General features: G+C 37.8%; 1 long non-coding RNA gene across 1 annotated transcript in view; it reads left to right on the top strand.

Annotated features, from left to right (window-relative positions):
• The first annotated feature begins 243 nt into the window (after nucleotides 1-243).
• The window catches only part of LOC129777786 (uncharacterized), a 33,589-nt gene continuing 19,902 nt past the window's right edge, over nucleotides 244-13,930 (top strand). The window contains exons 1-2 of the long non-coding RNA XR_008743289.1: nucleotides 244-311; nucleotides 521-808. This is a non-coding gene — a long non-coding RNA (uncharacterized LOC129777786). The remainder of the gene's footprint in view (nucleotides 312-520; nucleotides 809-13,930) is intronic.

Consider the following 13,930-nt stretch of genomic DNA (forward strand, 5'->3'; position numbering starts at 1 on the left):
TTTCAAAACTTTCATTCAATTTTTAACATTTTAAAACAGGCTTCGTGTCTTCTAATCTGATAAGGATTAAACTATCGAGTTTGGGACCCATATTATGGTCCCTTATTGAAAGTCGACACGGTACCTGTCATCGCGAATAGTCCTTTGAATAGCGCAATTGTTGTATGGGTTGCGTCTAGAATATTCGCCGTAAACAATTACACTTACAGCGGGTTCATTTTCACCTGTTCCTATCCTTTGACAAGCTAGTTGGTATTGACTATTATTGTCATAATTGTTGTTTTGTGTTGTGATTCATGTTTTGTGCTGTGGTAAGTACTTTGTATGATACAACTAATCAATATTCACAATCAAACAATAACTATCAACTATATATAAATTTCTTGGTACTTACGTATTAGCGTCACCGAAGCCGAAATTCGATAGATAGATATTTTGATATTTTAATTTTCGCACGGGCACTCATTTATCTTTTGTATTGTTGTTGGCTTGTTGTTTACACTGTTTTGTTATTTTTTAGTGCTACGAAAATGCGTATTTGAGATTTGCGGTTTTTACGTATGCCACCGTAGAGTCGCAAAAATTAACCGGGCAATCGTATCCCGTCCTCGTCGTTCGCTAATGCTCGGTCGGACCAAACTGAAGGATCGTCTCCTATGTTTCAAACTAACCGTGCAATCGGTGGAACACAGGTTTGCTTGTGAGAGACCGTCGACAACAAGGCAACAATAATGCAAAAGACAACTGAGTGCTCGTGCAAAACATAAAATTGCTATCTATTGAATTTCGACTCCGGTGACGCTAATATGTAAGTATCATATTCTTTTGTATAGAATGCACTTATACATCTTCCTCTCCAGGTTTGGATTTATGCGGAGAATTTTGATTAAAACATTAGATCGTGTTTTTTTTGTAGTTGTAAGGTAACATGTTTAGTTGTTTCATATTTTTTTATGAATATAGTGTTTTATATGAATAAATTGTGTGTTTTTTTATGTTTTGGTCCGGGCCGTGATACATGTGTTGAATAAAAATATATAGTTCGAGAGCTTTTAAAGAAGTTTTCTCAGTGATCTTCTCAGGTCACAATGAATATTATTTTCGAAATCTTGTTTCGCCGAATATTTGAAGGTTCGCGTTTTCAGAATCATAGAATCACACCATAGTGAATAATGATTCTTTTTACCCATTCCCACCAACAATTTTTCCTTCCGTGGTATTTATTAATAAACAGCAGAAACTTAGTTGCGCACATAATATAACTTTTTTTTGCTACCTATTCGATAAAAAATCAAGTATTCCTGTATCATAAGTAATTTTCTCGTTTCGCTCGATCATACAAATATTTAAAACAATGACATCCTATAAAAATGGAAAGGGAAAACGAAAACCAAAAATAATAAGAGATTCTGTATACGGATGTAATTTTTAACGGCTCCGATCTTAAGCATTTTGGGCACTTTCATTTTGAAATTCAATTCACTAGTGGTCAGTGGCGTAGCATGACCGGGTTACACCAGGGGCAGGAGTCTTGGGTATCACCCCCTCCATTCAAACTTTGTGTTCAAGTATTTTGGCGTAGCCTAGGTTCGCACGAGTTCCAGCATAACGGTTGTGTATCATGAAGTGCTAACCGAAGTAGAGTTCTCTCGCTCTCGTTTGTGTCATGCATCGTAGCATGTAACAACAAACGAATACCACTTGGGAAAAAAACTTCTGCACGATAATATTTGAACAAACGAAAATGGATTATTCAGTGAAATTTTCAATCGGCAAACATAGTTTATACTAGTTCCAACCCGAAAACTGATGAACTCGCTCCAAGGCCCTGGTATCCCTCTCCCAACCAGTGTTGCCACACGTACACATTTATCTGGAAATGTACAGATGTTTTCTTTATTTTTGGTACAGATTCTGTACGGTACAGAGTACAGATTTTCGTCAAAAAGTACAGATCGGTACAGATTTTTCCGCGTGTGAAATTTCTTACATTTAAAGAAAGCAACATTAAGATACATGACGACTTTTACGCCGCAGTATCGCTTGGTGCTGTTGATAATAAAGGATTCCATAAGGATTCCATAGGGTTCCTATTTCATAAGGACGAATTTCGTTTCCAGGGTTCTATGATGGGAATATACAAGATCTGGACAATGAATTCCGTACCCTAAAGGTGAAATTACTCCGTAAGGAAATCACAGTTTTAGAAAACGAGCATATGCAGGATTGATGGACACGCATTCGCACGCATTTTCGTCGCTTCGGTGCCTTGTTTGTATCGTTCTCACTACAGCTTATTCCTCCAACACCAACACAAATTTAGCGTAGGCAGCGTAGAAAGGGCTCAGGCTGTAAATTTTGTCGATATGTGAACTTTTTGAAGTTTGAAGTATTATATACTTCGCAATGTGAGTGTTGCTTGGGGTGATTTTTCAAACTCAAACTCAGTTCCAAACTCTCTGTATGATCTGGAAACGTTTCTTTAAAGTCTCACTACACGATGAACTTGAACACATTCAATGCAGTCCAATGCTTGGCATCGTAATTTGAGTAGTACATCATACCAGAAGTGCACCCGTGGCCGAGTGTTTAGCGTCTCACATTATCATGCCGGGTGTTCGGGTTCGATTCCCGTTCTGGTCGGGGGATTTTTCGTCAGAGAAATTTCCTTCGAACTGCACTGTGGTCATGCGTATTCTAGAGTTTGCCCCTCGGAATACATTCAAGGCGTGTTATTTGGTTTAAGAAATCTCGACTAAGTATTAATAAATGACGCTGGTTAATGCATACGTTGAGACGGCAGAAGTTCCACAGAGAACGTTAACGCCATTCAAGAAGAAGTGAACATACCAGAAGTACAAAAATTCGTACACAGACTACAAAAGACTGTTTGTTCTATTTCTAATGAATGTCTCGCGATTTTTTTAACATTGGACGGACCTTTTTAAAGATTTCCCAGCTTCGTTAAATCAAATTGTTCCTCTCGCAAGCGATAAACTTCTTACATTACCTGTCCGTCTTACTTCCGCGATATGTCCGCTTTGCCTACATCATGAAAAATGTTGGAAAACCCTTTTTTCGAGAATCACTTGACCGATCATTTAAGAAAAAGCACACTAAACTTCAAGAAACTGCTTCTATGTTTTGAAAAACATAGAAAACTACAAAAATACCATCGAAGTTCTTTTTAACTTGTCAGGCTTACCCACGCTTCCTATACGTATTTTAATATTCGAAAATCAGGAATTTGCAACTTAAAAATTGCTGTATATTTCATTAGTAAGGAAGATACAGCATTACAAAAATGGCTAAAAATTCGATGCAGTTTACTCCCCGACAAATCAGAGTGCAATTACAAAATGGCAATAAGGAATTTAAAAAGAATTCTTTTGTAAGTATTTTGGAACGTATAATTATATTCCTTCTGTGGTTATGTCTAAATTGGTACGATGTCAGCAAATGAACAATCGAAGTGTTGTTTAACACCAACTGTGACTATCCCCCTCATCCCCTCAATTGACAAATTCTGAGGAATGTGATAGGCAAAATGGTTTACCACCGTTGAGTGGGATAGTCAACGATAGATGTTGCATTCGATGATTCGTCCCTGTTTTACTTTGTAACTCAATAATTCATAGGCACCCGTGGGCGCTCTTATTCATAGATCGTAATATATTTGGCTAGATAAAGTACGAACCTTCATTCCAATATTTGCGTGTGATAATCGTATCACCGCTGGTATATTTTCCGGGAGCTAGAGACACATTATTCAAATGCTATCCACGAATCGAAAGAGCATCTCGCATCGCACCTCCCCCGCCACTACATATGCTCACTAATAAAATACCAACTAAAATTAGCATCGTGTTGACATGCGCAAATATCCAAAGCGAAACAAATCAAAACGTATGTTTGGCCGTTACTGACACAAGCGGAAAACTGTTATCCGTTGACCAAATAGCGCCTAAGTGCCATCAAGTGGTCATTCGACGGCCGCCGAAACCACAGCCTTCGACCTAGATTGTCACGGCAACACATGGATGACCGCAGTAAAACACATCACTGGCCCATCAAATGTGCGGCAGCAGACTCCAGGGAACGGTAACCGAACGTATGGCTCTCATCGGGACGCCCGCTAATCGAATTCCATTTTATTTCAATCCCGGCCAGCACTGCTCTAATTCGGTTTGACATGCGACCATGTGTTCTTGGTTCGGGCCGCGTGACGATCGACGTTACAATTCACCGCTGTCCATTGCAACTACACACGCCCCAAAGTGCCAATATAAATTCCAATTATTTTTTATTTCCCATTCAATATATTCGCATTAATTCCTGACATTTCGACATAAATAACGATATATTTATTGTCTTCCCAGTATACAGCCCGTGGGAGACCGGATGGTTGTTTTGCTTGTATTTTCTATTCACTTACTTCTTCTTCTTCTTCTTCTGCTTCTTCAATGGCACTAATATTTGTAGAGGAATTATGCCTTCTCTAGGTTATATTACTTGCCTTTGAATTAGTTGTACTCAATCAAGATTTTTACTCCAAACAGCACGCTTGGAATGTATCCTGAGTGGCAAACTAGAGAATACGCGTTAGTCACAGTGCAAGTCGGAAGCAGTTTCTCTAGCTTGAGCGGAAATCGAACCTAAAGGTCCCGGCATGATATGCTTAACGCTGACCACTCGGTCACAACAGTCGCTCGTTTTTATTCACTCGCCTTATAGGCAATATTGTCTGCTTTATAGCATTTCTAACGCGCTCCGGCGGTAGGAAACCACCGGATATGATGCTTTCGCGTCCACCTACGCAATTGTTGCGTAGGTAAAGTTGTCCAACGAGATCGTTGGAGTTTTATTAGCACCGCATTTATGTACTCGTTTTTCTTGTGACCCATCGAACCTGCGCTCACTGCTTGCATTCTACTCCACGAATGATTGACTGTTTCGAGTTGAGTTTTTATATATTCTTGCTTTTATCCGACGGTATGTTTCAACCAGTGCCAATTAAAATTTTGCAACACTCAACTTTGGTTCCGGCAACACTAACAAAACATCATTATTTACATGTTGCACTAGTAAAGTTATCTTTAATACTAGCAGACGCGGATAATAAAAACGATGTAACGAAAAATAAACTGAAATGTACGTCATTTTTGTTAACATTGTATTATGGGAGTTGTCCGATTTGCTAATTATTGTTCATTTGCTGGATTTATTTTTAAGAATCAACAACAGTCACATCGTAGAACAGCTGTTATAATTAGACTTATCTGTGAAAAAATATCATTTTTGTAGTTTCTTAGCATTTATCGCTTCGTTTGATCCAAAGGTTTTTCCGCCGATGCCTCGATAATGTTGAAATAGTAATTTAAGAACTAGTGACGTACTTTTCCGGGCTTAGCTCACTAGAACAATTGAAGAGACAAATTCATGTTGCTCATTAAAACAAAATAAAAAATAAATATGGAAAAGTATAATATAACATTTTTTCCATTTCTTTTTACTACGAAATGTTTCTGCATTTAAGCATGCGGGAATGCAGAAATGAAATGATGAGATATTTTGGATACATAGAGGGGAAGGTGGTTCTGACCCGACACCCTAAATTTCAACGACCATTATTGACATAAAATTATTGGGTTTAGGCAACGGCTTTAGCATTGAACTGTATAGAATAACTCTTCAACTATGTTTTAAACTGGTCGATGGGGTTCATGAGAGTTAAAAAGGGAAAAACAGCGCCCATACCGGAAGTCCTTTTTTCGAAACTTCAAAAAATGTGGCCTTGAACCGACTCTCTATTGTTTGCAGTTAATCTACTCCCGATTGGCTGGAAATGACATACACCCTCAATTATACAGCCATTCCATACCAACCCAATATAGTGGTTCACAGATTTCCGTGAAAAGTGTTAATTTTATTCGTTATCGCAAAATATTAAACTCGTATTTTTAATTTTTAAATAAGGGTAACCATTTCCTTCTTAGGGTGGTCCGAAAATATTTTTTTACAAAACTTAATAACTTTTGAACTTTGAAGCCGATTCAGAAAATAGACATATCAAATTAGAGATGGGCGAGCGCTCACGAGCCGCTCATATGAGCCGGTACGTCAGGAAGAGCGTACGATCCACGGTTCTTTGAAAATGAGCCGCGGCTCTCAAATGAACGGCTCTCATATGTACGACTCTTGAATGAACCACGGTTCAAAACAAGACCCACGGTTCTTTCATGAGCCGTGGCTCTTTTTGAACCGCGGTTCATTTAAGAGCCGTTCATTTGAGAGCCGCGGCTCATTAAAGAACTGCGGTTCATAAAAGAACCGTGTTTCTTTTAATCGGATTTATTTTGCTGTTTGTATGTTTGTAAATTTTGGCGGATTACAAATTTTCTCGAAAACCCATAAATACGGGTATCTAATGAAAGGACTCGACTAGTAGGACACAGTTATTTATGTAAAATGGAAATCCAAGATGGCGGACGTTACAAAATGGCAGACAATTAATTTCGTCAAAACCCCATCAATATGGGTATAAAATGAAAAGGCTTGACTAGTAGAATACAGTTATTCATGAAAAATGCAAATCCAAAATGGCCGCCACCCCAAAATGGCGAAATATGTATATTTTTTTTCAAAACCCACTCAATATGGGTATCTAATGAAAGGACTTGACTAATAGAACACAGTTATTTATGAAAAATGGAAAACCAAGATGGCGACCGTTATAAAATGACAGACTACATATTTTGTCAAAACCTCATCAATATGGGAATCAAATAATACAGTTTATCATGAAAACATTCCATTCGAAATATTCTAAAAACGTTTGGGATATAAAAACGGGGAGAAAACGTGTCGTTATCGAAAACTGCTATACTCTCCCGACTGATAATTGGACATGATCAACATTATATGGATCAAGTGAAACCAGTTCTAGTGATTATAAAAAAGCTCTGTATGAATTGATTTCGGAGCTGGTAAAGCGATCTACAAATCTTAGTCAGACGAATTTGTAGCCTAACAAATACTGCTAGATCCTCGCTTCAAGCTGCAAGGTTTTGAGGATAACAGAAAGTACAACTATGCACACCTGTCGTTGACAAGGATGCTAAAAATGACATGTATAGAATACACACCTACGAAACTACCACAAATCGTTGGTAATTAAGCGCTGTCATCTGTATGGGAGGAATTTGATGCATTGGTTGGCAATCTTCGATCCTCACATGATTAAAAAGCTTCTGCAACATACATTGTAGATAAACATTTAGCGGAACCACATTTGCTGAGAATAAGCGATCCTTCGTTTTGGTGGAATGAAAGGAAATCTATCTCTCCGAGGCCCTATCTTTTTTTTTTAAGTATTATGTATTCTGGCGACTTTAGTACCATGTGAGCGAGTTTTTCCGACAGCAAGACAAGTTTGCAGTGACAGATGTAGTAGACTTTCAGATAACATTGAAAAGATAATGTTTATAAATAAAAAAAATAAAGAAGATTATTGTGACGGAAATATATCAGAGAAAACTTTCAGTAAAGTAATATTTTAACTTTTCTCTGCACTGATTATTGTTTCAAACTAATTTTTTACGTCTTCCATAACATATCCGAATAAACCAGTTTTTGAAAAGAGCCGTCGAGCCGCTCAAATGAGCCGGCTCTTTACATTGAGCGCACGGCTCTGAGCCGCTCACTGAAATGAACCGTTTTGACCATCTCTATATCAGATAAAACGTAATATTTCTTTCTAGAAATGGCTTTCTAGAAGTATTACACTTGCAAAAACAATTGTTGATTTTGTTTTCGTAACAATTGATTGTATTTATTTTTTAAAGATTTTAAAAGATGTTAAAGATAACATAACATATCTAAAAATCAGAGATGTGATTTTTGTCGTTTTTAAGTTATGGTTTTTCAAAGTTAACCGTCGGTTAAAAAATACATTTTTTTCTTCTTCTTTTCTAAAAATGACTATTTGAAAAAATCGTAACATATCAAATTTAAGCCAATGAGCCAGTCTTCTTAAAAAAATATATCATTTGCAAAAAAAAATGGATTTTGTTTTTGTAATTATTGATTGCAATTGTTTTTTTTTATAAGCGTTATATTTTTTCTTGAAAAATCAGAGATGTGTTTTTCTTCGTTTTTGAGTTATAATTTTTCAAAATTACCTTGTTTTCAGTCTTCGTACAATATACCTATGCGAATAGACTAGATCTATGCGACAGTGTAATATATTTTTTAAGGAATAGCTCATTGGTTTCAATATAACTTCAATTTGAAGCTATAAATTTAAGAAAAATTTATTTTTGGGAAAAAGGCGAAAAAATAATTTCGGTTAACTTTGAACAATCATAATTTAAAAACGAAAAAAATCACATCTCTGATTTTTGAGTATACAGGGTTTTCCATTTCGGGCTTCCGAAAGTATACAGCCCTGCGCTGACAACCGTTTGACATAACTGTCAACCAAAGCGTCATATCGTTAGTTGAATGTCTGCCATTTTACAATATGGATCGTTTCAGCATCGCACAACGTGTTAATTTTGTTAAATTATACTATAAAAATGATGGAAAACCGGCAAATGTTTTTCGAGCATTACGGACGGATTTTGGTCGTCATGGACGGCCTACAGAGCACACAATCGCTAATGTAGTGCGTAAATTCGAACAAACCAGATCCGTAGCGGATATTGTGAAACCTGTGCATCATCGTAATGTGCGTTCGGCCGAAAATATTGCTGCTGTTGCTGCCAGTGTGGAGGATGACCCGAATGTTTCGATTCCACGGCGTGCTCAGCAATTGGGCTTGTCAAACACAACATTGTGGCGAATTTTGCATTTGGACTTGCGCCTACATCTATATAAAGTCCAACTGGTAGAAAAATTAGAGCGTGGTGACCATGGAATGCGTCGGGCATACGTCGATTGGGTGAACGAACAACAGCAGCAAAATGCAGAATTTTCCAATCAAATTTTCTTCAGCGATGAGGCACATTTCGAGCTCGGTGGCTATGTGAACACCCAAAATTTTCGTATATGGGGCTCAGAAAATCCACACGTGATTATTGAGAGGCCATTGCATCCGCCAAAAGTCACTATTTGGTGCGTATTATGGTCTGGTGGAGTCATCGGGCCGTATTTCTTTGAAAATGAGGACGGCGAGACGGTAACTGTGAATGGAATGCCACAAATTGAAGATATGGATACGGATGACATGTGGATTCAGCAGGACGGCGCCACGTGCCACACAACACGACCGAACATGGCCATATTGCAAACGAAATTTGAGGGACGCATAATTTCGCGTTTTGGTGATGCCAATTGGCCGTCCAGATCATGCGATTTGAACCCGCTAGACTTTTTTTTGTGGGGTTATGCGAAAGACCGTGTCTATGCCAACTCTCCGCAAACTCTTGAACATTTGAAAGACAACATTTGTGAAGTTATGACCGAGATACCGCCCCATATGTGCCGAAAAATCATCGAAAATTACCTGTTCCGGATCAAGGTGTGCGGGGAAGCCCTAGGTGGACATTTGAATGATGTTGTATTTCACACATAATGCCATAAACCAAACTTTAATTTGAAATAAAAGTTTCATCGAAATTCGAATTCTAAGTGTGTTTTATTTCAATTTACTTTCGGAATTTAAAGTTGGAAAATCCTGTATTATGTGAAAAAACAGCTTTCAGGAAATTAATATAAAAAAATATAGTGCCCTCTAGTCCAAAGCAATGTAAACAACAAAAACAAATGCAACCAATAATTACGAAAACGAAAATCAACTTTTTTGCAAGTATAATATTTTTTCAAAGAAGACTGATTGGTTTATTGGATTTAATTTGATATGTCTATCATCTGAATCGGTCCAGTAGTTCATAAGTCATGATTGAAAATAAATTGGAAAAAATTTATCTTTCCGACCACCCTTAAATAAATATGGGCAACCTAATGAAAACATTAAAAATACAGCTCTAATATTTCGCGATTAGGAACAAAATTACCACTTTTTACGAAAATCTAAGAACCACTATATCGGTTTGGCATGGAGTGGCTGTATAGAAGATGTAATAGTTGTACTACAACCAGAATAAATTTGAACTCAATATCTCCAGAAAGCTGTGCTTTATTAAAAAAAGTTGACCAGTCCTCAATGAAAGACTTGTTATACATTTAAATCGTATATCTTTTAATACTCTCCTATCCGCTTCACCCGCACTTCCCCTGTACAATTTTTGTAACAGTTAAATGATTGGACTGTTTTAGTTTTAGAACGATGGTACAAAAAAAGATGGTGTGCGGGAAATGCAAGAATAAGTTCGTATGAGCATCATATGAAATCAGTCTCAACAGTTTTAAGGGTCATTGTGCTCAATATGCCTCTGGAAATAGATATCCCGAATGGCCGAAGGTTTACTAAACTGTGTGTTTTGGATTGGATTGTTTATGTGGTGAGCCGCCGTTCATTTACTCGAAACAACATAATTATTCTCTTATGTTCATTGTAATATTTTATGAAAGCTTTTCAGGAGCGGCGGCATTTTTATTTCCCGAGTTAGTGCTCTCCACGCAACAAACGTTGGATGGTGCTACCACAAATTGAACCACTCGATTTTACTTGAATTCGAACCCAAACAGGAAGAAAAAAGGTGCTTTCCACTAACAGCAGTGAGTACGGCAAACTGCCAAACGAGAAATGGGAATACACCATCGAGGCAAACGTTCCTGGTATTCGTAGCTTTTGCTGCCCTCTTGAAAGAACTTTGCGCACCCCCTTTGTAACCCCCAGTACCGCTTCTTTGTCTTAACCCGTGAATCGCGCCCGTGCATATACTGGCACATTTCGTCCATTTGTGGTCAAACTTAGCGAGAAATGAAGCTCATTCCGAGCACATCCATTTCTATCCATATCGGTAGCGCTGTCGTTTAGTCGTCAGGGCAGTGCGCTTCTTCAAGGATAGGGACACTTTGGTTGAATCAAATCCGGGAAATTGTGACTCATGAATAGGGTCGGGATCAGCTTTGGAACGAATGTAAATTTTTGAAATGCTGATAATATCTGATAACACTATGAAACAGTGAGTTAGATTTTTGACGTAGGACTACGTCGAACCGAAAGATATAGGGGGTAAAACGAAAATATAGGCTCTGAACAAGTAGGAAAAAATGAAAGATTTCGAGCGCCTATAACTCGAGCATTTCTTAATAGATCGCAAAGATGTTTGCATCAATTGATAGGAAATATTTCTACGCATCTATATCAATAAATAACCTTTTATTTTTCTTGAGATAAACAAATGAATGATTCAAGATGGTTAAAATGCACTATGTGCCACTTTATGATTGGTCCAATTTGTGCTCCTCAAATGGTTCCGACCAGAAGGAGCAACCAGAGTAACAGTGGAATATAATTAGAATACAAGCAAAAAATTGTGATTCTACCGCCAGTCGAATGAAATAAGTTTGGCAGTTGCTTTCCGGAAACATCATTCATTTTCTAATCGCGAAGAAGGGATGATATTTATGCTAGGGCCATCGTAGCGCATGCAGTGGCAGAAGTGGCAGAAACGGTACCGGCAACAACGACGACAGTGGGAAACGAGTTTAAATTTTGTTGCGCTTTTTCAGATTGCAAACTTTCCATCGACCGATAGTTTTGTACGGTTTGGGCTAGTGCAAACACAGACCCAACTGAATCGATGCATTGTGCGCATATGCATACCTTTGTGTACTGATCAAGCAGCCGATAAAACTATTGGACGATCCCCGACACTACCCACAAGTATTGTTCTTTTTTCGTACAATACAAGACCTATATTTTACGGGTTCTTAATGTCTTTTAAAAAAGACGGCTACTAGTCTCTGTAAAATGCCCAATTGGACAATTCCCTTGCGGATCCCAAATGGTTTGTTTTTCCTCTCGTTCCCGATTAATGTTTCCACTCCGTCAGTCAGGCGTCGTTTCCTTAGCGAGCTAAAACCTTTCTTATTCGTGCAGTTTATATCCAAATGAAGCTTTCATTGTTATATTCAAAACGTATTCACTAGAACAAATGTAAACTGTGGGATGAGAAGTCCTGCATGAGTAATTAGTTACTGGCGCTGGTGATGTAGTGGTGAGCTGGACTGCTGTCCTTTCATTCGAAACAAGACAGAGGAAGGTTATGGTATGTCAACAGTTTGGTCATGTACTTCGTCAGACGCTGCAGGTTAACCGTCGCGAAACGTTTTCGAGCAACCCTTATTTCGTCATTAATATTACATTGTTGATACAACCAGTCTCGTTTGCGTGTATCTGAATTTACTTTGTTCAGAAAGAACACATGATTACGACAATAGAACACAATTGGCGATCTAACGCAGAACGTAAACGATTGGTGAGACATGTAGATTTTGTTTTTGAACTAAGAAAATGATGATAATGTAACCTTAAATTCAAAAGCAAATCACGTATATTTTACTTCCGGGCTTTCCAAGGTAACTCTCACATGCAGGAATCATGCATCTTTCAACTTGTTTTTGATTGTGCTCTCGAATTTCTTTTGGATTCAACCATTGTCAACATTTTTCACTACTGAAAGAGGTAGGAAAATAACATGTTGTATATAAAATTGCGCAGAATTGAATTTCTTCCAAACTCATCGCAATCAAATAATCTTTTATGCTTATAACATTGTAATTTATGGAAAGAACTACAAACCTTCCATAAGCTCACATGGCAAAATTTAAAACCATCATCACTTTCACCGCAGCGCCGTCTAGGTGTAGATTTATACGTTAGATCGCCAATAGAACGCGTTTAATTCAATTTAAAAAACTAGAAGTGGCTTATATCTTTGATATAACCGCAAGGTGGACGTAGGACTAATGTTGACTTTGCAATAAATAAGTAACAAGCATATAAATCTTACACATTGCATCTTTCGAATAAAGTGATTATCATACCACTTCGTTTAGCCGGAAAAGAATTATTTACGCTCGAAGGGGGAATCAATTCCTCCTTGGAAATACCCAGCGCAAGTAGTACCCGCTCCCCAAGCCCTGACAATTAGAATCATTGTTGATCCGGAACAGGATTATTAACACTTGAGAAGGAATGGATTCCTCCTCGGAATTACACAACAAAAATAAGACTCCCTTCCCAACAATTCCAACTTCCCAATAACGACGATCGATTGCAGCATTCGTGAATGAATAATTTTATAACGCTGCTTTCATAAATGTGATTCCTTCGATATGTCAGATAATATCCACTTCGATAATATCCACTACAGGCAGGAAAAACTAGCGATTGGAAACGCCATCGTAGACGGGATAGCCCGTACCGCTCCGTTGTCGTTGATTCGTTCGAGAACTCACGAACTGATCGGACAAGTTTGAGAATCGATCCGATAACGGTGTTTTTTTTCACGCAGATCTATATTGTGCTTTTTTTCATCAGTGCTTGCGAGTGAAGCGAGCTCAATTAAAAGTGGTGCACGATCGAGACGCTGAGGATCCAGTTCAGATCAACACACAATTCATCACACGCTACACAGCAGCGGCAAGTAGAAGTTTATTTTTCTATTGTTCCATATATCATTCCTTCAACCTCCTGTGTACGATTTACACCATTGTCCAACATTGTATTTACCAAATCGGCAAGCGTTGGCATTAGGGGTGTACATCTTTCTTACATTACCGTTGAACTTTTGTTGAAACTTTTTTTCATTTTTGAATTTTATACAATAAAAAATTGAAATAAATATAATTTATATATACCTTGAATACAAATATAATTTATTTACTCATTTATTTTTTTCTATTTTTTATTATTATTCTACACTGTTCACATCGAACAGGTGACTAATTCATTATTATGGCTGAGGGTGGGGAGGATCCCCCATCCACGTCATTGAATGTTTCTGATGCTGACCCA

Source organism: Toxorhynchites rutilus, chromosome 3, assembly GCF_029784135.1.
Source record: "Toxorhynchites rutilus septentrionalis strain SRP chromosome 3, ASM2978413v1, whole genome shotgun sequence".
NCBI classification, from domain to species: domain Eukaryota; kingdom Metazoa; phylum Arthropoda; class Insecta; order Diptera; family Culicidae; genus Toxorhynchites; species Toxorhynchites rutilus.